A 15,055-nucleotide genomic window follows, 5' to 3' on the forward strand; every position below is an offset into this window, starting at 1 on the left:
TTGACACGTTTTTTGACACTTGCATTGTTGTCAAGTGTCAAATAGATGGGAAAACTATTTCAAATATAAACTATCCAACAAGGTAACGTCACGAGGCAAAGTGCAAACTAAAGTTTACACTATAGCGTACATGTAGCAAGGTCCTTACCAATTCAACTATGCTACTTTTACACTGATTTTGGACACGTTGTTTGACACTTACATTGTTGTCAAGTGTTAACTGGATGGGAAAACTACTTGAAATTTAGACTGTCGAGCAGCGTAATGTCACATGGCAAAGTGTAAACTAAAGTGTGTACACCGTAGTGTACATGCAGCAGGTTCTTACCGATTGAACTTTGCTATTTATACACTAATTTTTGACACGTTGTTTGGCACTTGCGTTGTTGTCGAGTGTTAATTAGATCTGAAACTATTTGAAATTTAAACTATCCAACAGGGTAATGTCACGTGGCAAAGTGTAAACTAAAGTCTACACCATAGTGTACATGTAGCAAGGTTCTTATCGATTCACATTTGCTATTTGTACACTAATTTTTGACACGTTGATTGGCACTTGCGTTGTTGACAAGTGTCAATTGGATGGGAAAACAGTTTGAAATTTAAACTTTCCAACAAGGTAATGTCACGTGGCAAAGTGTAAACTAAAGTGTACACCATAGTATACTTGTAGCAAGGTTCTTACTGAATGAACTTTGCAGTTTGTACACTGATTTTTGATACATTGTTTGGCACTTGCGTTGTTATCAAGTATCAATTGGATGGGAAAACTGTTTTAAATTAAAACTGTCCAACAAATTAATGTCACTTGGCAAAGTGTAAACTGAAGTGTACACCATAGTGTACATGTAGCAAGGTTCTTACCAATTGAACTTTGCTATTTGTACACTGGTTTTTGACATGTTGTTTGACACTTACATTGTTGTCAAGTCTCAATTGGATGGGAAAACCATTTGAGATTTAAACTGTCCAACAAGGCAATGTCACGAGGAAATGTGTAAACTAAAGTGTACACTATAGTGTACATGTAGCAAGGTTCTTACCGATTAAACTTTGCTATTTTTACCCTAATTTTTGACACGTTGTTTGACACTTGCATTGTTGTCGAGTGTCAATTGGATGGAAAAACTGTTTGAAATTTAAATTGTCCAGCAGGGTAATGTCATGTGGCAAAGTGTAAATTAAAGTGTGTACACCATAGTGTACATGTAGCAAGGTTCTTACCTATTGAACTTTGCTCTTTGTACACTGATTTTTGACACGTTATTTGACACATGCAATATTGCCTAGTGTCAGTTGGATGAGAAAACTTTTTGAAATTTAAACTGTCCAACAAGGTAACAACACGTGGCACAGTGTAAACCGAAGGGTACACCATAGGGTACATGCCGCCTGGTTCTTACCGATTGAACTTTGCTATTTGTACACTGATTTTTGACACTTTAATTCTTGTCAAGTGGCAATTGGATGGGAAAATATTTGAAATTTAAACTGTCCAATAGTGTAATGTCACATTGCAAAGTGTAAAATAATGTGTACACCATAGTGTACATATCGTAAGGTTCTTGCCAATTGAACTTTAGTATTTGTACACAGATTTTTGACACGTTGTTTGACACTTGCATTGTTGTCAAGTGTCAATTGGATGAGAAAACTGTTTGAAATTTAAACTGTCCAAAAAGGTATGACACGTGGCATATTGTAAACTAAAGTGTACACCATAGAGTACATATAGCAAGGTTCTTACCATTTGAACTTTGCAATTTGTACACTGATCATTGACACGTTGTTATACACTTGCATTGCTGTCAAGTACCTATTGGATGGGAAAACTGCTTTAAATATAAACTGTCCAATAGGATAATGTCACGTGGCAAAGTGTAAACTCAAGTGTACACCATAGTATACATGTTGGAAGGTCTTTACCGATCGAACTTTACTATTTGTACACTGATTTTCAACATGTTGTTTGACACTTGCATTGTCGTCAAATGTAATTGGATGGGAAAACTATTTGAAATTTAAACTGCCCAATGGGGTAATCTCACATGCCAAAGTGTAAACTAAAGTGTACACCATAGTGTACATGAAGCAAGGTTCTTATCAATTGAACTTTGCTATTCATACACTTATTTTTAACACGTTGTTTGACACTTGCATTGTTGTCATGTGTCAATTGGATGGAAAAACTATTTGAAATTTATACTGTCCAATAAGGTAAAGTCACGGGGCAAAGTGTAAGCTAAAGTGTACACCATAGTGTACGTGTAGCAAGGTTCTTATCGATTCACATTTGCTATTTGTACACTGATTTTTGACACGTTGTTGGGCACTTGCGTTGTTGACAAGTGTCAATTGGATGGGAAAACAGTTTGAAATTTAAACTTTCCAACAAGGTAATGTCACGTGGCAAAGTGTAAACTAAAGTGTACACCATAGTGTACATGTAGCAAGGTTCTTACCGAATGAACTTTGCAGTTTGTACACTGATTTTTGACACATTGTTTAGCACTTGCGTTGTTATCAAGTATCAATTGGATGGGAAAACTGTTTTAAATTAATACTGTCCAACAAATTAATGTCACGTGGCAAAGTGTAAACTGAAGTGTACACCATAGTGTACATGTAGCAAGGTTTTTACCGATTGAACTTTGCTATTTGTACACTGGTTTTTAACATGTTGTTTGACACTTATATTGTCGTCAAGTCTCAATTGGATGGGAAAACCATTTGAGATTTAAACTGTCCAACAAGGCAATGTCACGAGGAAATGTGTAAACTAAAGTTTACACCATAGTGTACATGTAGCAAGGTTCTTACCGATTAAACTTTGCTATTTTTACCCTAATTTTTGACACGTTGTTTGACACTTGCATTGTTGTCGAGTGTCAATTGGATGGAAAAACTGTTTGAAATTTAAATTGTCCAGCAGGGTAATGTCATGTGGCAAAGTGTAACTTAAAGTGTGTACACCATAGTGTACATGTAGCAAGGTTCTTACCGATTGAACTTTGCTCTTTGTACACTGATTTTTGACATGTTGTTTGACACTTACAATGTCACCAAGTGTCAGTTGGATGAGAAAACTTTTTGAAATTTAAACTGTCCAACAAGGTAACGGCACGTGGCACAGTGTAAACTGAAGGGTACACCATAGGGTACATGCCGCCTGGTTCTTACCGATTGATCTTTGCTATTTGTACACTGATTTTTGACACTTTAATTCTTGTCAAGTGGCAATTGGATGGGAAAATATTTGAAATTTAAACTGTCTAATAGTGTAATGTCACGTTGCAAAGTGTAAAATAATGTGTACACTATAGTGTACATGTCGCAAGGTTCTTGCCAATTGAACTTTAGTATTTGTACACAGATTTTTTATACTTTGTTTGACACTTGCATTGTTGTCAAGTGTCAATTGCATGAGAAAATTGTTTGAAATTTAAACTGTCTAAAAAGGTAATGACACGTGGCATATTGTAAACTAAAGTGTATACCATAGTGTACATGTAGCAAGGTTCTTACCATTTGAACTTTGCTATTTGTACACTGATCATTGACACGTTGTTGTACACTTGCATTGCTGTCAAGTACCTATTGGATGGGAAAACTATTTTAAATATAAACTGTCCAACAGGATAATGTCACGTGGTAAGTGTAAACTAAAGTGTACACCATAGTGTACATGTAGGAAGGTCTTTACCGATCGAACTTTACTATTTGTACACTGATTTTTGACATCTTTTTAGACACTTGCATTATTGTCAAGTGTCAATTGGATGTGAAAGCTATTTCAAATTTAATTGTCCAACAGGGTAATGTCACGAGGCAATGTGCAAACTAAAGTTTACACCGTGGTGTACATGTAGCAAGGTCCTTACTGGTTCAACTTTCCTACTTTTACACTGATTTTCGACACCTTGTATGACACTTGCATTGTTGTCAAGTGTCAATTGGATGGGAAAACTATTTAAAATTTAAACTGCCCAGCAGCGTAATGTCATGTGGTAAAGTGTAAACTAAAGTGTGTACACCATAGTGTACATGCAGTAGGTTCTTATCGATTGAACTTTGCTATTTGTACACTGATTTTTGACACATTGTTCGACACTTGCATTGTTCTCAAGTTTCAATTGGATGGGAAAACTGTTTGAAATTTAAACTTTTCAACAGGGTAATGTCACGTTGCAAAGTGTAAACTAAATGTGTACACCTAAGAGTACATGTAGCAAGGTTCTTGTCGATTGAACATTGTAATTTGTACACTGATTTTTGACATGTTGTTTGGCACTTGTGTTGTTATCAAGTGTCAATTTGATGGGAAAACTATTTGAAATTTAAATTGTCCAACAGGGTAATATCACGTGGTAAAGTGCAAACTAAGTGTACATTTAGCAAGGTTCTTACCGATTGAACTTTACTATTTGTACACTGATTTTTGACCCATTGTTTGAAACTTGCATTGTTTCAATTGGATGGGAAAACTATTTGTGATTTAAACCGTCCAATAGAGTAATGTCACGAGGTAAAGTGCAAACTAAAGTTTACACCATAGTGTACATTAGCAAGGTCCTTACCGATTCAACTTTGCAACTTTTACACTGATTTTCGACACATTGTTTGACACTTGCATTATTGTCAAGTGTCAATTGGATGGGAGAACTTTCTCAAATTTAAACAGTCCAATAGGGTAATGTCACAAGGTAAAGTGCAAACTAAAGTTTACATCATAGTGTACATGTAGCAAGGTCCTCACCGATTCAACTTTGCCCCTTTTTACACTGATTTTCGGCACGTTGTTTGACACTTGCATTGTTCCAAGTGTCAATTGAATGTGAAAACTATATGAAATTTAAACTGTCCAGTAGCGGAATGTCACGTGGCAAAGTATAAACTAAAGTGTGTTCACCATAGTGCACATGCAGCAGGTTCTTACCGGTTTAACTTTACTATTTATACACTAATTTTTGACACGTTGTCTGGTACTTGCGATGTTGTCAAGTTTCAATTGGATCGAATAACTATTTCAAATTTAAACTGTCCAACAAGGTAATGTCACGTGGCAAAGTGTAACCTAAAGTGTAAATCATAGCGTACATGTAGCAAGGTTCTTACCAATTGATCTTTGCTATTTGTACACTGATTTTTAACACGTTGTTTGGCACTTGCGTTGTTGTCAAGTGTCAATTGGATGGAAAAATTGTTTGAAATTTAAACTGTCCAACAGGGTAATGTCATGTGACAAAGTGTAAAATAAAGTGTACACCATAGTGTACATGTAGCAAGGTTCTTACCGATTGAACTTTGCTATTTGTACACTGATTTTTGACACGTTGTTTGACACTTGCATTGTTGTTGAGTGTCAATTGGATGGGAAAATTATTTGAGATTTAAACTATCCAGCAGGGTAATTTCACGTGGCAAACTGTAAACTGAAGTGTACACCATAGTGTACATGTAGCAAGGTTCTTACCGATTGAACTTTACTCTTTGTACATTGATTTTTAACACTTTTTTTGACACTTACATTGTTGTTAAGTGTCAATTGGATGGGAAAACTATTTTAAATTTAAACTGTCCAACAGGGTAATGTCACGAGATAAAGTGCAAACTAAAGTTTACACCATTGTTTACATGTAGCAAGGTCCTTACCGATTGAACTTTGCTATATGTACACTAATTTTTGACAAGTTGTTTGGCACTTGCATTGTTGTCAAGTGACAATTGGATCGTAAAATTGTTTAAAATTTAAAATGTCCAGTAAGGCAATGTCGCGTGGTAAAGTGTAAACTAAAGTGTACACCATAGTGTACATGTAGCAAGGTTCTTACCGATTGATCTTTACTATTTGTACACTATTTTTTGACACGTTGTTTGGCACTTACGTTTTTGTCAAGTGTCAATTGGATGGGAAAACTATTTGAAATTTATATTGTCCAACAGGATAATTACACCTGGCAAAGTGTAAACAAAAGTGTACACCATAGTGTACATCTAGCAAGGTTCTTACCGATTGTGCTTTGCTCTTTGTATTCTGATTTCTGACACGTTGTTTGACACTTGCATTGTTGTGGAGTGTCAATTGGATGGAAAAACTATTTGAGATTTAAACTGTCCAACAGGGTAATGTCACGTGGCAATGTAAAAACTAAAGTGTACACCATAGTGTACATGTGGCAAGGTTCTTAACGATTGAACTTTACTACTTGTACATTGATTTTTGACAAGTTTTTTGACACTTGCATTGTTGTCAAGTGTCAATTGGATGGGAAAACTATTTCAAATTTAAACTGTCAAACAGGGTAATGTCACACAAGGCAAAGTGAAAACTAAAGTTTAAACCATAGTGTACGTGTAGCATGGTCCTTACTGATTCAACTTTGCTAATTTTACACTGATGTTCGACACGTTGTTTGATACTTGCATTGCTGTCAAGTGATTGGATGGAAAAACTATTTGAAATTTAAATAGTCTAGCAGTGTAATGTCATGTGGTAAAGTGTAACCTAAAGTGTGTACAACATAGTGTACATGCTGCAGGTTCTTACCGATTGAACTTTACCATTTGTACACTGATTTTTGACACATTGTTTGACACTTGCATTGTTTTCAAGTGTCAATTGGATGGGAAAACTGTTTCAAATTTAAATTTTCCAACAGCATAATATCACTTGGCAAAGTGTAAACTAAAGTCTACACCATAGTGTACATGTAGCAAGGTTCTTATCAATTGAACTTTACTATTTGTACACTGATTTTTAACACGTTGTTTGGCCCTTCCGTTATTGTCAAGTGTCAATTGGATGGGAAAACTGTTTGAAATTTAAACTGTCCAACAAGATAATGTCACGTGACAAAGTGTAAACTAAAGTGTACACCATAGTATACAAATAGCAAACTTCAATTGATAAGAACCTTGCGATCATATACACTATGATGTACACTTTAGTTTACACTTTGCCACATTTCATTACCCTTTTCACCAGTTTAAATTTCAAATAGTTTTCCCATCCAATTGACACTTCACAATAATGAACGTGTCAAACAACGTGTCAAAAATCAGTATACAAATAGTAAAGTTCAATCGGTAAGAAGCTTGCTACATGTATACTGTGGTGTACACTTTAGTTTTCACCTTGCCACGAGACATTACCCCATTGGACAGTTAAAATTTCAATCACTTGTCCCATCCAATTGACACTTGACAACAATGCGAGTATGAAACAACGTTTAAAAAATCAGTGTACAAATAGCAAAGTTCAATCGGTAAGAACCTTGCTACACGTACACTATGGTGTACAAACTTTAGTTTACATTTTGCCATGTGACATTACCCTGATGGACAGTATAAATTTCAAATAGGTTACCCATCCAATTAACACTTGACAACAATGCAAATGTCAAACAACATGTCAAAAATCAGTGTAAAAATAGCAAAGTTCAATCGGTAAGAACCTTGCTACATGTACATTATGGTATATACTTTTGTTTACACTTTGCCACGTGACATTACCCTGTTGGACAGCTTAAATTTCAAACAGTTTTTTCATCCAATTGACACTTGACAACAATGCGATTGTCAAAAAATGTGTCAAAAATCAGTATACAAATAGCAAAGTTCAATCAGTATGAGCCTTACTACATGTACACTATAGTGTACACACTTTAGTTTACACTTAGCCACGTGACATTACCCTATTGGATAGTATAAATTTCAAACAGTTTTCCCATCCAATTGACACTTGACAACAATGCGAGTGTCAAACAACGTGTCAAAAATCGGTGTTCAAATAACAACGTTCAATCAGGAAGGACCTTGCTACATGTACATTATGGTGTGCACTTTAGTTTACACTTTTCCACGTGACATTACCCTATTGGACAATTTAAATATCAAATAGTTTTCTCATCTAATTGACACTTGATAACAATACAAGTGTCAAACGTGTCAAAAATCAGTATACAAATCACAAAGTTCAAGCGGTAAGAACCTTCCGACATGTACACTAACGTGTACACACTTTAATTTACACCTTGTCACGTGACATTACTCTGCAAGACAGTTTAAATTTGAAACAGTTTTTCCATCCAACTGACACTTGACAACAATGCAAGTGTCAAGCAACGTGTCAAAAATCAGTGTACAAATAGCAATGTTCAATCGGTGAGAACCTTGTTATGTGTACACTATGGTGTACACTTTATTTTAAACGTTGCCACTGACATTACCCTGTTGGACAGTCTCGATTTCAAACAGTTTTCACATCCAATTGATACTTGACAACAATGCAAGTGTCAAACAACGTGTTGAAAATCAGTGCACAAACAGCAAAGTTCAATGGGTAAGGACCTTGCTACATGTACACTATGGTGTACACTTTAGTTTACAGTTTGCCACGTGACATTACCCTATTGGACAGTTTAAATTTCAAACAGTTTCTCCATCCAATTGACACTTGACAACAATGCAAGTGTCAAAAATCAGTGTACAAATAGCAAAGTTCAATCGATAAGAACCTTGGTACATGTATGGTATACACTTTAGTTTACACATTGTCACGTGTCATTACCCTGTTGGACAGTTTAAATTTTAAATAGTTTTCCCATCCAATCGACACTTCACAACAATGCAAGAGTAAAACAACGCATCAAAAATCAGTGTACAAATAGCAAAGTTCAATCGATAAGAACCTTGCTACATGTATACTTTGGTGTACACTTTAGTTTACACCATGCCACGTGACATTACCCTGTTGGACAGCTAAAATTTCAAACAGTTTTCCCATCTAATTGACACTTGACAACAATATGAGTGTCAAACAATGTTTCAAAAATCAGTGTACAAATAGCAAAGTTCAATCGGTAAGAACCTTGCTACAACTATGATGTACATACTTTAGTTTACACTTTGTCACGTGATACTACCCTATTGGACAGTAAAAATTTCAAATAGTTTTCCCATCCAATTGACACTTGACAACAATGCAAATGTCAAACAATGTGTCAAAAATCAGTGTACAAATAGTAAAGTTCAATCGGTAACGTATACACTATGGTGTACACTTTATTTTAAACTTTTCCACGTGACATTACCCTATTGGACAGTTTCAATTTCAAACAATTTTCACATCCAATTGATACTTGACAACAATGCAAGTGTCAAATAGCGTGTCGAAAATCAGTGTACAAACAGCAAAGTTCAATGGGTAAGGACCTTGCTACATGTACACTATGGTGTGTACTTTAGTTTACACTTTACCACGTGATATTACCCGGTTGGACAGCTTAAATTTCAAATAGTTTTTCCATCCAATTGACACTTGACAACAATGCGAGTGTCAAACAACATGTCAAAAATCGGTGTACAAATAGAAAAATTCATTCAGTAAGAACCTTGCAACATGTACACTATGGTGTACACACTTTAGTTTACACTTAGCCACGTGAAATTACCCTGTTAGGCAGTATAAATTTCAAACAGTTTTTCCATCCAATTGACACTTGACAACAATGTGATTGTCAAAAAAATGAGTCAAAAATTAGTGTACAAATAGCAAAGTTCAATCGGTAAGAACCTTGCTACATGTACACTATGGTGTACACACTTTAGTTTACACTTAGCCACGTGACATTACCCTATTAGACAGTATAAATTTCAAACAGTTTTTCCATCCAATTGATACTTGACAGCAATGCAAGTGTCAAACAACGTGTCAAAAATTAGTGTATCAATAGCAAAGTTCAATCGGTATGAACCTTGCTACATGTACACTTCAGTTTACACTTTACCACGTGACTTTACCCTGTTGGACAGTTTAAATTTCAAACAGTTTTCCTATCCAATTGACACTTGACAATAATGTAAATGTCAAGCAACGTGTCAAAAATCAGTGTACAAATAATAATGTACAATCGGTAAGAACCTTGCTACGTGTACACTATGGTGTACACTTTATTTTAAACTTTGCCACGTGACGTTACCCTTTTGGATAGTTTCAATTTCAAAAAGTTTTCACATCCAATTGACACTTGACAACAATACAAGTGTCAAACAACGTGTTGAAAATCAGTGTACAAACAGCAAAGTTCAATGGGTAAGGACTTTGCTACATGTACACTATGGTGTACAATTTAGTTTATACTTTGCCCCGCGACATTGCCCTATTGGACAGTTTAAATTTCGAATAGTTTTTCCATCCAGTTGACACTTGACAACAATGCAAGTGTCAAAAATTAGTGTACAAATAGCAAAGTTCAATCAATAAGAACCTTGTGACATGTACACCATAGTGTACACTTTAGTTTATACTTTGCCCCGCGACATTGCCCTATTGGACAGTTTAAATTTCGAATAGTTTTTCCATCCAGTTGACACTTGACAACAATGCAAGTGTCAAAAATTAGTGTACAAATAGCAAAGTTCAATCAATAAGAACCTTGTGACATGTACACCATAGTGTACACTTTAGTTTACACATTGCCACGTGTCATTACCCTGTTCTACAGCTTAAATTCCAAAAAGTTTTCCCATCCAATTGACACTTGACAAACAATGTGTCAAAAATCAGTGTACAATAGCAAAGTTCAATTGGTAAGAACCTTGCTACATGTATACTATGGTGTACACTTTAGTTTATACACGTGTCATTACCCTGTTCTACAGCTTAAATTTCAAAAAGGTTTCCCATCCAATTGACACTTGACAAACAATGTGTCAAAAATCAGTGTACAATAGCAAAGTTCAATTGGTAAGAGCCTTGCTACATGTATACTATGGTGTACACTTTAGTTTACACCTTGCCACGAGATATTACCCTGTTGGACAGCTAAAATTTCAAACAATTTTCCCATCCAATTAACGCTTGACAACAATGCGAGAGTGAAACAACGTTCCAAAAATCAGTGTATAGCAAGCAAAGTTCAATCGGTAAGAACCTTGCTACATGTACAATATGGTGTACACACTTTAGTTTACACTTTACCACGTGACATTGCCCTATTGGACAGCATAAATTTCAGATAATTTTCCCATCCAATTGACAACAATGCAAATGTCAAACAACGTGACAAAAATTAGGTACAAATAGTAAAGTTCAATCGGTAAGAACCTTGCTACATGTATACTATGGTGTACACTTTAGTTTACACCTTGCCATGTGACATTACCCTGTTGGACAGCTAAAATTTTAGACAGTTTTCCCATCCAACTGACACTTGACAACAATGCGAGTGTCAAACAACATTTCGAAAATTAGTGTACAAATAGCAAAGTCAATCGGTAAAAACCTTGCTACATATACACTATGGTGTACACACTTTAGTATACACTTTGCCACATGACATTACCCTTTTGGACAGTATAAATTTCAAATAGTTTTCTCATCCAATTGACATGTGACAACAATGCAAATGTCAAACAACGTGTCAAAAATTAGTTTACAAATAGCAAAGTTCAATCGGTAAGAACCTTACTACATGTACACTTTGGTGTGCACTTTAGTTTACACTTTGCCACGTGACATTACCTTACTGGACAGCTAAAATTTCAAACAGTTTTTCCATCCAATTGACATTTGACAACAATGCGAGTGTCAAACAACGTGTCAAAAATCAGTGTACAAATAGAAAAGTTCATTCGGTAAGAACCTTGCTACATGTACACTATGGTGTACACACTTTAGTTTACACTTAGCCACGTGAAATTACCCTGTTGGGCAGTATAAATTTCAAACAGTTTTTCCATCCAATTAACACTTGACAACACTGCTAGTGTCAAACAACGTGTCAAAAATCGGTGTACAAATAGCAAAGTTCTATCGGAAGGATCCTTGCTACATGTACGTTTAGTTTACACTTTACCACGTGACATTACCCTATTGGACAGTTTAAAATTCAAACAGTTTTCTCCATCCAATTAACACTCGACAACAATGCAAGTGTCAAAGAATGTCTCAAAAATCAGTGTACAAATAGCAAAGTTCAATCGGTAAGAACCTAGCAATGTGTACACTAAGGTGTACACTTTAGTTCACACTTTGCCACATGACATTACCCGGTTGGACAGTTTAAATTTAAAACATTTTTCACATCCAATTGACACTTAACAACAATGCAAGTGTCAAATAATGTGCCAAAATCAGTGTTCAAATAACAAAGTTCAATCGGTAAGAACCTCGCTACATGTACACTATGGTGTACACTTTAGTTTACACTTTGTCACGTGACATTACCATATTGGACAGCTTAAATTTCAAATAGTTTATCCATCCAATTGACACTTGACAACAATGCGATTGGCAAAAAACGTATCAAAAATCAATGTACCAATAGCAAAGTTCAATCGGTATGAACCTTGCAACATGTATACTTTATTTTACACTTTGCCACGTGACTTTACCATGTTGGACAGTTTAAATTTCAAACAGTTTTCCCATCCAATTAACACTTGACAACAATGCAAGTGTCAAGCAACGTGTCGAAAATCAGTGTACAAATAGCAATGTTCAATTGGTAAGAACCTTACTACGTGTACACTATGGTGTACACTTTATTTTAAACTTTGCCACGTGACATTACCCTATTGGACCATTTCTATTTCAAAGAGTTTTCACATCCAATTGACACTTGACAACAATGCAAGTGTCAAACAACATGTCGAAAATCAGTGTACAAATAGCAAAGTTCAATCGATAAGGATCTTGTAACATGAACACTATGGTGTACACTTTAGTTTATACTTTCCCACGTGACATTACCCTGTTGGATAGTTTAAATTTCAAACAGTTTTTCAATCTAATTAACACTTGACAACAACGTAAATTTCAAAAATTAGTGTACAAATAGTAAAGTTCAGTCGATAAGAACCTTGCGACATGTACACTATGGTGTACACTTTAGTTTACACTTTGACACGTGACATTACCCTATTGGACAGTTTAAATTTCAAACAGTTTTTCCATCCAATTGACACTTTACAACAATGCAAGTGTCAAACAACGTGTCAAAAATCAGTGTACAAATAGCAAAGTTCAATCGGTAAGAACCTTACTACATGTATACTATGGTGTTAACTTTAGTTTACACCTTGCCATGTGACATTACCCTGTTGGAAAGCTAAAATTTCAAACAGTTTTCCCATCCAATTGACACTTGACAACAATGTGAGTGTCAAACAACGTGTCAAAAATCAGTATACAATAGCAAAGTTCAATCAGTAAGAACCTTGCTACATGTATACTATGGTGTACACTTTAGTTTACACCATGCCATTGGACATTACCCTACTGGACAGCTAAAATTTCAAATAGTTTTCCCATTCAATTGACACTTGACAACAATACAAGTGTCAAACAACCTGTCAAAAATTAGGGTACAAATAGTAATGTTCAATCGGTAAGAACCTTGCTACGTGTACACTATGGTGTACACTTTATTTTAATTTTTGCCACGTGATGTTACCCTTTTGGATAGTTTCAATTTCAAAAAGTTTTCATATCCAATTGACACTTGACAACAATGCAAGTGTCAAACAACGTGTCGAAAATCAGTGTACAAACACCAAATTTCAATGGGTAAGGACCTTGCTACATGTACACTATGGTGTACAATTTAGTTTACACTTTGCCTCGTGACATTACCCCGTTGGACAATTTAAATTTCAAACAATTTTTCCATCCAATTGACACTTGACAACAATGCAAGTGTCAAACAACGTGTCAAAAATCAGTGTACAAATAGCAAAGTTCAATCGGTAAGAACCTTACTACATGTATACTGTGGTGTTAACTTTAGTTTACACCTTGCCATGTGACATTACCCTGTTGGACAGCTAAAATTTCAAATAGTTTTCCCATCCAATTGACACTTGACAACAATGTCAGTGTCAAACAACGTTTCAAAAATTAGTGTGCAAGTAGCAAAGTTCAATCGGTAAGAACCTTGCTACATGTAAAATATAGTGTACACACTTTACTTTACACTTTTCCACGTGGCATTACCCCGTAGGACCGTGAGAATTTCAAATAGTTTTCCCATTCAATTGAAACTTGACAACAATACAAGTGTCAAACAATGTGTCAATAATCAGGGTACAAATAGTAATGTTCAATCGGTAAGAACCTTGCTATGTGTACACTATGGTGTACATTTTATTTTAATTTTTGCCACGTGATGTTACCCTTTTGGATAGTTTCAATTTCAAAAAGTTTTCACATCCAATTAATACTTGAAAACAATGCAAGTGTCAAACAACGTGTCGAAAATCAGTGTACAAACACCAAAGTTCAATGGGTAAGGACCTTGCTACATGTACACTATGATGTACAATTTAGTTTACACTTTGCCTCGTAACATTACCCTGTTGGACAATTTAAAGTTCAAACAGTTTTCCCATCCAATTGACACTTGACAACAATGCAAGTGTCAAACAATGTGTCAAAAATCAGTGTACAAATAGCAAAGTTCAATCGGTAAGAACCTTACTACATGTATACTATGGTGTTAACTTTAGTTTACACCTTGCCATGTGACATTACCCTGTTGGAAAGCTAAAATTTCGAACAATTTTCCCATCCAATTGACACTTGACAACAATGTGAGTGTCAAACAACGTGTCAAAAATCAGTGTACAATAGCAAAATTCAATCAGTAAGAACCTTGCTACATGTATACTATGGTGTACACTTTAGTTTACACCATGCCACGAGACATTACCCTATTGGACAGCTAAAATTTCAAATAGTTTTCCCATTCAATTGACACTTGACAACAATACAAGTGTCAAACAACGTGTTAAAAATCAGGGTACAAATAGTAATGTTCAATCGGTAAGAACTTTGCTACGTGTACACTTTATTTTAATTTTTGCCACGTGATGTTACCCTTTTGGATAGTTTCAATTTCAAAAGTTTTCACATCCAATTGATACTTGACAATAATGCAAGTGTCAAACAACGTGTCAAAAATCAGTGTACAAACAACAAAGTTCAATGGGTAAGGACCTTGCTACATGTACACTATGGTTACAATTTAATTTACACTTTGTCCCGTGACATTAC

This window comes from Olea europaea, unplaced genomic scaffold (genome assembly GCF_002742605.1).
Source record: "Olea europaea var. sylvestris unplaced genomic scaffold, O_europaea_v1 scaffold6, whole genome shotgun sequence".
In the NCBI taxonomy this organism is placed as follows: domain Eukaryota; kingdom Viridiplantae; phylum Streptophyta; class Magnoliopsida; order Lamiales; family Oleaceae; genus Olea; species Olea europaea.